The sequence below is a fragment of the Enhydra lutris genome, unplaced genomic scaffold (assembly GCF_002288905.1).
Source record: "Enhydra lutris kenyoni isolate GAN:26980312 unplaced genomic scaffold, ASM228890v2 scaffoldscaffold8, whole genome shotgun sequence".
Classification (NCBI taxonomy): Eukaryota; Metazoa; Chordata; class Mammalia; order Carnivora; family Mustelidae; genus Enhydra; species Enhydra lutris.
In genome coordinates, this window is record NW_019154092.1 from 7,454,315 (window position 1) to 7,464,926 (window position 10,612).

A 10,612-nucleotide genomic window follows, 5' to 3' on the forward strand; every position below is an offset into this window, starting at 1 on the left:
CAAAGAATCATTTGAAGAATATGTGTTTTCTCAATTAATCTTTTATACTGTAAAAGCAATCTGTGCCATTGTAGCAGATGACATAATCCAAAAAAAGCAGATGGTCCAAAAGTTTCTTCCTACACCTCCCAATTTCTACTCCACTTAGGGTAACCAGTTTAACTGCCTGAGTTGTGTATCACTCTCTAACCTTATCCATACTTACAAAAACAGAGCTAGTTGGCTTTTGGGGTGGTTGTTTTTTTTTAACACAAATTCTAACACATTACCAGACCATTGCTTGATTCACTTTACAGTATATTAACAATATCTGGCCAGGTCAATTGGTAAAGATCTAATTCAGTCTTTTAACAGCTAAATCCATAGAATAGATAACCCTACTACAGAACCATTTGTCCCCTTATTGATGAACATGTAAATTGATCTAAGCTTTTCTCTCAACCAATAGCACTGAAATAAACATCCTTACACGTGTATATTTATCATAGAATGCTTTTATTTCCAAAGGGAGATTTCCAGTGCTGGGACCACTGGATCAAAGATATTTCTTATTTCAGTATATATTGCATACTTTTTTAATTGTAAGGTATTTACTTATTTATTTTTAAAGATTGTATTTATTTATTTCTCAGAGAGAGAGGGAGAGTACAAGCAGGGAGAGAAGCAGGCAGAGGGAGAAGTAGACTCCCGGATGAGCAAGGAGCCTGACACGAGGCTTGATCCCAGGACCCCAGAATTATGACCAGAGCCGAGGGCAGATGCTTAACCAAATGAGCTCCCCAGGCATTGCTATACTGTGTACTTCTTGTCCAACAGGTTGTAACAATTTAAACCTCCATCAGGAATGTATTGAGGACATCTGTCTCCCTCCCTCATTGTCATCAGGCACCAGATCCCACTCCATGTCAGCTGCTGAAGACAGGGCATATCTAAGTATCCTTGTACTGTTTGGATCAGTAATTTGGCCTCCAATATTGTACATTTTCATTAACTCCATTCTTGCTTACTGAACCATTTTCTTCTCTTGCTCATTTCATTTTCCTTCTCTAGGTTGCAAAAGTGAGAGCACCTGTAAGCAACCAAATTCTTAGCAGTTCTAAATGTGTTATCTCTCACAGATATAGTTATCCTTAAAAGCAACCACACAAGTAGAAATTAAAAGATGCCTGTGAACATAGAATCCACATTTGATACCTTGCCCGATTCTCATAGTCTCTGAACACACAGGCTTCTTTGTATAGCCCTAACAAAACCTAGAGTACATGTGGGGTGAAGAACACAGATTTGGACATCAGACTGATTGGAATTCAGACTCCATCACTGTGCAATTAAACGCTATAGCCTTGTCTATAGAATGGCAACAATACATCCTATATTTAATATTGTCTCTGAGTACTAGTAATAGTACTGAGTACTAATAGTACTAATGATAGGACTGAGTTCTAATAGTCTCTGAGTACTGATAATCTGTATAAAGTGCTTAGCATAGTGTTTGGCATTTATTGATTATTATATGATTGTTCACAAAATTTGACATCTCCTTTGAAATATAAACCATAGAAATGTAAATTGTTGAACATTTAAACCCATAGCCAAATGCCTCGTTTGCCCAGTGACCAAACTGTTTATATGCATCTAATACTAGTTAATGTTAATAAAAACATTTTAATTAATAAATAAATAAACCCACAGCCAAATGTTATCTTCTTAATGAAAAACTTGAAATTTAAACTGGAAATAATTTTTTCTTTTCCTTTTTTCCAGGTGTTGGTTGATGGCTTCTTTGGGGCCAAGTTCTGTGGTGTAGGCTCGGGCAGACACAAAGAAGACTAATACTTAACTTCAGCCCTGAAGAAGTTAACAGTCTAAAACTTAAAAAAATTAAAAACTTAAATTTAAAAACTTAAACAAGTTAGACTTAAACAAGTCTAAAACTTTAAAACTTCAGCATAATCCAAGTGACGTGTTTTAAGAGAAGGAACTGAAAGGAATTATGGAAGAATTGTAACAGGAATGATTAAGTCCTGGAGAGTCGGGAAGTGCTTTGCAGATACCTGGCCATTTCAAGGTCGTGGCATCTTTTTACGTCCAGATGCATATAAAGATACACACACACATACACACACACACCTTTCCAAGATTTTCTACTAAAACATTAATTTTTTCTTTTTTTTTAAGATTTTATGTATTTATTTGAGAAAGAGAAAGAAAGCACGAGCAGTGGGGCGGGGAGCAGAGGGAGAGGGAGAAGCAGACTCCCCACTGAGCAGGGATCCGACATGAGGCTTGATCCCAAGCCCTAAGATCATGACCTGAGCCGAAGGCTGACGTTTAACCCACATTGTTTAACCCAGGTTGAGCCCCCCAGGCGCCCCAACGTTTGTTTTTTCTGAAAGCTGTTTTTTTGTTTTGGGGTAGATACCTACAGCAGAATATTATTCAGCCTTCAAAAGGAAATTCTGACCACATGCTACAATAAGAATGAATCTGGAAGGCATTTTTTGCTAAGTGAAATAAAAAAAACACAAGAGAACCAATACAGGGCGATTCTGCTTCTGTGAAGTCCCATTTCGTTAAGTGGTGAAAATCACAAAGAAAGTAGGATGGTGGTGGCCAGGGGCTGGGGGAGGGCAGAATGGGGAGTCCGTGCTCAATGAGCACAGCGTTTCCACTCGGGAAGATGAAAAAATTCTGTGGATGGATGGTGGTGACCACTGAAAAACAGGGCGGATGTGCTTAATGTCCCTGAACTAGACCCTTAAAAATGGCAAATTTAATGGGAGGTATATTTTACCACAATGAAATAAAAGAATAAAAACATTTCTATTTAGCACAGATGGTTGCTCATTGCATTCCATCACCGTGTTCTTGCTGTTTTCTTGCATTTCAATAGCTTTTCTGACCTTACTTGTCATGGGCATTTTAAGCACTAGCTCAGGGATCAGAGAGCTCTGGCTTCCTCAAATCTGGGCTCAATTTCTGTATCAACAATTTACATGGGGATAATAAAGCCATTTACCTCACAGGACTGCAGTGAAACTAAATGAGATAATACTTGTAAATACCTGAACACAATATCTGACACATGTAAGTGCTCAATAAATTTTACAATTACGGGACGCCTGGGTGATTCAGTCGGTTAAGCGTCCACCTTTGGCTCGGGTCATGATCCCAGAGTCCTGGGATCGAGGCTGTATCAGGCTCCCTGCTCAGGAGGGAATCTGCTTCTCCCTCTCCTTCTCCCTCTGCTCCTCGCCTGCTCAATTTCTCTCCCACGCACTCACTCTCTCAAATAAATAAATAAAATCTTTAATAAAAAAATAAATTTTACCATTACTGTTCCCTCCTTCATAATTGCTTATTCGTAGGCAGGCATGAATGTCCATTTTTGGCTCCTTTCTTTTAACTTATATAGCTTGGGATAACTAGGATCGTACATTTACATGAAGAAAATAATGAATTGAGCAGTTGAATTATCCCCCTGCAAACTCAATGAACAATCTGACAAATACATTCCCCCCCTCCAAAATTCTCTTGAGGCATCCCATTGAGCTTGCTGCTGGTGCTGTCACATAAGTCTGGATTATATTAAGTAAGTTCCTAATCAATATATTACAAAATAGAAATATTAATCTATTTGGAGATCCCTTTTCTGGTTGCAGAGGTTAAGGAAAACCAGCAGTTTAAACCCAGGGGCCGCAGGGAGGATGGGGACCCAGTGATTAAATAGACACCCAACCTGAGACCTCGTAGGTCGCCGGTCAGGAATCTGGAAGGTTCATTATCAAGGCGACTACGATGTGTTCACTCATTGCAACTGCTGCTAGTGTGAGGTGGAGCGGGGGTGGCAGGCACAGAGTAAACAGTTCATTCAAGTCAGCCCAGAGGTGTCCCTGGACTTCACAGATTCATTCATTTAGATAGCGTGAGCCAAGAAATATGTCAGTCAAGCAGACAGTAGGATGTCTGTAGGGGAACTGTTCCATGCTGTAAATATCCTAGTGGTTTACTCAGGAGCCTTTGTCAGTTTGCAACATGTTTGAAAGAAGTTGAAGCCAAATATGTAGATTTCATTTCATTTAGCTGTAATTACATGGCCGAGGAAACTTGTTGAAGAAATTCATTGAGCTCCTTCCTTACCTTGAGCGCTCTATTCAGAATTAAAGGTAGTTCACATGATTTTACTTTCTTCCTGGTGTGGTGAAAATGCTAGAACCCTTGGAAAAACATGCACAATGCCTAATTTCTTTTCACATTCTATTTCTCTCCTCCTGGCTCCCTTTACATGACCAACCCACTGATGCTGGCATATGCTGGCGAAGAATAAATCACATAAATATCAGAGTTCTGATTCCATCGTCATTTATGGCCAGTTTCACTTTGGGGGTTTCTTAAATCTCCCCACAATTGCAGTCTGTGGTCAGGAACAAGAGTCAGCATTAGAACTGGCCCACCGGGCTGCCCTCTGTCCTGTTTCCTCACCAAGGGATGGTGATTTGACACAATTCGGACAAATAAATTCAGCACAAAGCTACTGGGATAGAATTTATCCTATTTTTAATCTGGTTGAAAATCAACAGAATGACAGATTTTGAAAAATTGTAAAGCCAAAGAATGGAAATGAAGTCGAAATTCAGATGCAAGCCATGGATTTTAACATGTATGAATTGTTCTTGATGTTTCTATAGTGACACAAAGTACAATCCAGATAATGTGTGTTATATCACACATCAATCTTACCAGAGTGATTCAGTTTCAGAAGAAATACATTAAACTGAAATTAGGCTGTGCTCACCAAGAAGATGTAGTAACCATGCCATTATGGAAAGGAGTCTATCAGTTCCAGAACTGTTTGGCAATGTGGTAAACAACGCTTGGTCCTCGATTGTACATTTGCTTTTACAAAACCATTGTTCACTGCTGTATCTTCAGCATCTGGAACAGGGCCTGGGATCCAGAAGGTACTCAATCTACATTTATTGCTTTCTAATTTTTACTTAATTTTACTTAATTAATTTTACTTAATTAAAAATTACTTAAGTAATTATTAATAATTACTTAATAATTTTAGACTTACAGAAAAGTTGCAAAAAGAGTTCAGAGAGTTCCACTTACGCCTTGCTCTCCCCCAGCTTCCCCTAAAGTTAGTTTCTTACAGAACCCTAGAACAATTACCCAAAATGGGAAAACAATATTGATTCAATATTGTTAACTAGCCCATAGACCTTAGAATTTCTCCAGTTTCCCCACTAATGTCCTCTGACTTGTCTAGGATACAATTCAGATCCCCAGCTTGCATTTAGTTGTGCTCTCTCCCTCGTCTGGGACAGTTTCTCAGTCTTTTTGTCTTTCATGACCTTGATATTTTTGAAGGGCATTGGCCAGTTATATTACAATGACCCACATTTGGGGTTTGTCTGATGTTTTCTCCCAGTTGGATGGAGCTTCTGCATTTTTATCAAGGATACCACAGCAGTGATGTCTGGTTCTTCTCAATGCATTCTGTCAGATGTGCACAACGCCAATTTATTTCTGGTTTTGATAGCTTTGTTCACGTGGTTAAGGTGTTGTCTGCCAGGTTCCTTCCTGTAAAGTTACTATCTTGTTACGAGACGCTTTGAGACGCTGCAGATGCCGTTTCTAATCAAACTCTCACTCACTCATTAGTATCCGCCAATGATTCTTGCCTGGAACAAGTGATGATCTGTTTCTATCTTTCCTTCTACATTTATTCATTGGAATCTTCCATAAGGAACAGCTGTCCCTTCTCCATCATGCCTTTGTTTCTTCATCTATTTATGTAAGAATGGGCCCCAGAAGCTTATTTTATTCTAACCCACTATTACCATTCTCTATGTTGTTGCTCACCTTCTCCCACATTTGGCCATTGGGAGCTCCTTCAGATTGGCTCCTGTGTCTTTCAACATACCATCAACATTTTCTAAGCACTTCTTTGCTTCATAGTATTCCAAGATGTTTCAGGATCACGCTATACTTTCCTTGCTGAGTCCCTGAGGATCCTGAAATCCTTTGTTGGATGATGGTAGTTAGAAACCAAGATTGGCCCCTAGATGTGCTCATTTTATTGGAGTGTCATTGTCTCCACGCCCTTTAATGGGCAGAGCTATGAAATCCATATACTTAAATATACAGGCATGTGTATTTTGATCCTATCGATCTATCTCTCTATCATCTATCTTTTTTTTAAGATTTTATTTGTTTATTTGACAGACAGAGATCACAAGTAGGCAGAGAGGCAGGCAGAGAGAGAGTGGGAAGCAGGCTTCCTGCTGAGAGAGCCTAATGCAGGGCTCGATCCCAGGACCCTGGGCCGTGACCTGAGCTGAAGGCAGAGGCTTTAACCCACTGAGCCACCAAAGCACCCATCTATCTACTATCTTCAAAACAATGAGTTCATACGGATACCTTTCATTCCAATCTAACATCACAGAGTTCATTCTAGCCTTCTTCTCCCTTATTTGCAACTTCATTCTCATGGGATAGTAGGAGACCTTACTCTCATTACCCACAATAAATGTACTTATTTGCTCAAACCTACAATGCACATAGAGTAATCTCAGAATTGCTAACCCATACCTCACAGATTTACTGACCAGAGGTGGATATTTGTGACAGTTCATTTTGCCTTTTACTTTACAGTTACAGTCAAAATACTGATTTTCAAGGTTACTTACCTAAGTGCTTTCCTTTCCCACTCCCTTCACTATGGTTATACTGTTCACTTGGAATACAATTAAATTCATTTTTTACTGTTTGTATTCCATTTTGCTCCTCCTCTTTGCTTTATTTATTTATTTGGGGGCATATGTGAAACATTGATATGGTTCTTAGAGTCAAAACCATTCTTTTTCCCTCCTTGGATAATGAACAGATGCATGTATACTTTCTTAGATCACCCTCATTTTTACTTGAAGGGTTACATATTATATTCTTTTTTGTACTTTGCTGTTTTCCACTTAACATATCCTGGAAATTACTCCATATTGGGTTCATAGAGAGCTTCCTCACTCTTTTTTTATAGCTGAATAGTACTCCAAATAGTTCTGAAGAGATATTTTGCAATAAGCAACCAAGGCTTCAGTGAATAATCATTCATACATATACAGATAGTTAGATACAGATATATATATATATATCTGTATCTATCTATCTATACCAGAAACCAAGGAGGCATGCCAGGCACTGTTTCTCTCTTTGTGGGATGCAAAAGCGAGAATTCATCTTTTAATTTGGAGAAGGCATCTCAGCACACATCTGATCACTGGATCCCTGACATGTTTCCTGAATGGCAGGTCCCTGAATTTCCACCATCCTGCCAAGGACACTGAGGTACTCTAGCTTCTGCTGTCCTCCTCGATTGTGTGATGTCATCAAGTCATGTATCACTGTTACACAGGAGGTCCAGACGGTTCCTATTTTCTTCATACTATGTGATAACAAAAGATGGAAAATTTCAAAACACCTTGGAGCAAAACAGTAAGTGATTGTTGTTGTCTCTTCCACCTGAAGACCAATTGTTTCTTTTCAGAATGGAAAAGAACATATTTGCCAAATCACTGGCCCCATAATATGTACCTGAAGCCTTATTAATCTGCTTTAGCAACCATATGGCTCTGTCCAGCAATTGCAAAGGAACTACAGCTTGGTTTAGCTTGTGACGTTCTACCATCCATTTTCTGCAAGTGCCAGAATGGCTATTCAAATAAAGATGTGATAGGAGGGGCCACTACCCTGTATCCTTTCAAGCTTTAAACAGAGGCATGAGCCTCTGTGATGCGATATTGCACTGATTTACTATTCTGACCTACCTGGGGAATGGGGGCAGTTTTAAAGACTCATTCCTAGTCTTTCCCACTAGGATAGCTCTTACCCCACAAGTCAAGGACCCCAAACTGCCAGGGTTTTTTCACACATTAACACATTTTGTTTTGTCTTTTGTCAAGGGATAGCAAACTCCATTGTGGAATTAAATATACCCTAGTTCAGATAGACTTTTTGGACATCTATTACCTAACTTACAGTGAGATTGGTAAGCATTATCTGGTTACAGTTCCTAAAAATTTAATAAACAATATGATTTTAGACTTCTGCTGTAGCCCAATGATCTACTTGGAAGAGATGTAGTAAGTGTATTGCTAGGGCGGCACTTAAACACTAAGATCTTGTCCATACTCGCCATGGCTCGTGAAGTCAAGGGGACCCAACTCTGCACTTCACCTCAGCCCCATTCACCAGTGGTTGTCCCAGGTGACCTCTTCCTCCACTTCCCACACCTTCTGCACATCGTCTCCCCTGAGCCCTCCCTTGTCTCCTTGCCCGGTAACCAGATTCTGACTTTTACAACCACTGATCACCATCACCCCTATGGTTGAGGCAACTTCCATGGTCCCCTTCTGGTTTCTTGGGTCTCATTCTCAGTGCTCATTTTTAGCTATGTAGTCACGTCTGCTGCCTGCACAAAAGAGACCTCTACTCTCAGCCCTTGACCTTTAAGGAACTCCAACTCCCTATTGCCTTGCTGTTCAGCTCAAGCCCTTTTCCTCCCAGAGAGGGGCCATTTGACATATTTCACTTGGATTGTGGGAAAGGCATCTCCTCTCCATCCAAGAGGAGAGACGAGGGTTATCAAGAGCTCATATTTGAGCAAGTCAGTAAAGGATAGAAGAATCCTAAGAATTAAAAACCAGTTTATTGATTTTAATTAAAAACAGGCATTTTCAGTTTCACAAGCACCTCTAAACAGTCTTCCCACAAGACAGCCTACGGGCTCTGAATATTCCCTGCATCGAAAGCAGTTTATCTATTGGCTGTGGATAGAGTTCATTACTGACATGTGAACCTATCTTCCTGCTTTCAACTTAAATACCAGTGATAAACATGTGTAGTATCTGACCTTCACATAATAAATCTCAGAGTGTGTGTGTGTGTGTGTGTGTGTGTGTGTGTGTGTGTGTTTTAAACCACAAATAGAAAACAATCAGTACATGGATGGGTCCTAAGGAGAGTGAGGGAAGGCAGTTGGTATCCAACCGATACAGCCACCAAATTTATTTTAGCATTTTTTTCTCAATAAACATACATGAAACTTGCAATCGCAAATGAAGTAGGATTATAATTTGGATTTATAAATCCTTTTTTTAAAAACCTCAGGTGCCAAAGCAGAGATATTTGAAAGTAAGCATCTTTATCCTATGAGCAATTTCAAACTCACAGAAAGAGATCAAAATTATTAGGGAAATGAACATAGGGAGATTTAAGAAAGAACATTAATGCTGAATTGTTACACTGTTGCAGTTCTAGCCGTTTCGCTGTTTCTGATAGCATGATAACACACTGTAGTCTTGCCAGTGTTAACTGGCCTGATTTAAGGGAAATCTTCTTTAAACCCTTCCCTGGGAGGCTAGCCTCATTTGCCATTTCTAAACTAAGAATCATTGCAAACTGGTGAATTTCTTCTGTATCTTCCTAATGTCTGTGAAAGATATAGATCTGTGAGTCATTACACTTGCATTTAGCTTTGCCTTTCAAACACCGAGGTTTTGTGGCCTTCCTGGGGCATGGGAGGGAGAAGCAGTCCTTTCCACCTTCCTCAGATTGCACTAGTGAGGTGGCTCTTAGAGGCCAGAGACCCTTCAGGGGCATTTAGGGAAAACCAGCAATGAAGACCTGCAGAACTGTTCTGTGGGGGGACGGCCATGCCCTTCTCTGCTCCTCCCCAAGCCAGATTGCCCTCTTATTTGAAACCACCATCTTTTTCTTTTTTTTTTTTTTTTGACAGACAGAGATCACAAGTAGGCAGAGAGGCAGGCAGAGAGAGAGGGGGAAGCAGGCTCCCTGCTGAGCAGGGGCTCCATCCCAGGACCGTGGGATCATGACCTGAGCCAAAGGCAGAGGCTTTAACCCACTGAACCACCCAGGCGCCCCCTGAAATCACCATCTTAAGAGATGACTCTCAACTTGTATGAGTAAAAGTAACACACTTCTAATCAATATATAATAGAATGATCACGTTTTCCTTCAGGGCTCATGATTCACCTTTCTTCATTTCAATCACTGCTTGTCTTTACCACCCTTAACTTCATGTTTATCATTTTCTAACATTGGCCCTTTCATTTTCAAATGAATCATCATTTTTTTTCCACTCTGGAATTTGAAAATCCTGATTTTCCTAAACCTTGAAGCTACAGCCGTGGGCTTTCTCTGGCTCCCTGCTATCTGGATCCCAATATTTGTCATTGTTGCAATGCGTGACTATTGCAACTATTGTTGCAATAGGTGACAACCTTGGCTATTGAAGGATCTCCTGATTAAAGTGCCATTATTTAAAAAAAAAATGTTTTTAAAGATTTTATTCATTTATTTATTTGAGAGAGAGAGAGAAAGAGAATGAGAGAACACAAGCAAGGGGAGGGGCAGAGGGAGAAGCAGACTCTCCTTCGATCAGGGAGCCTGATATGGGGCTCAATCCCAGGACCCTGATATCATGACCCAGGCTGAAGACAGACGCTTAACTGACTGAGCCTTCCAGGCACCAACACCCCCACCAACTTTTTTTTTTTTTTTTTTTTTTAGAGAGGGAGTGGTGGGTAGC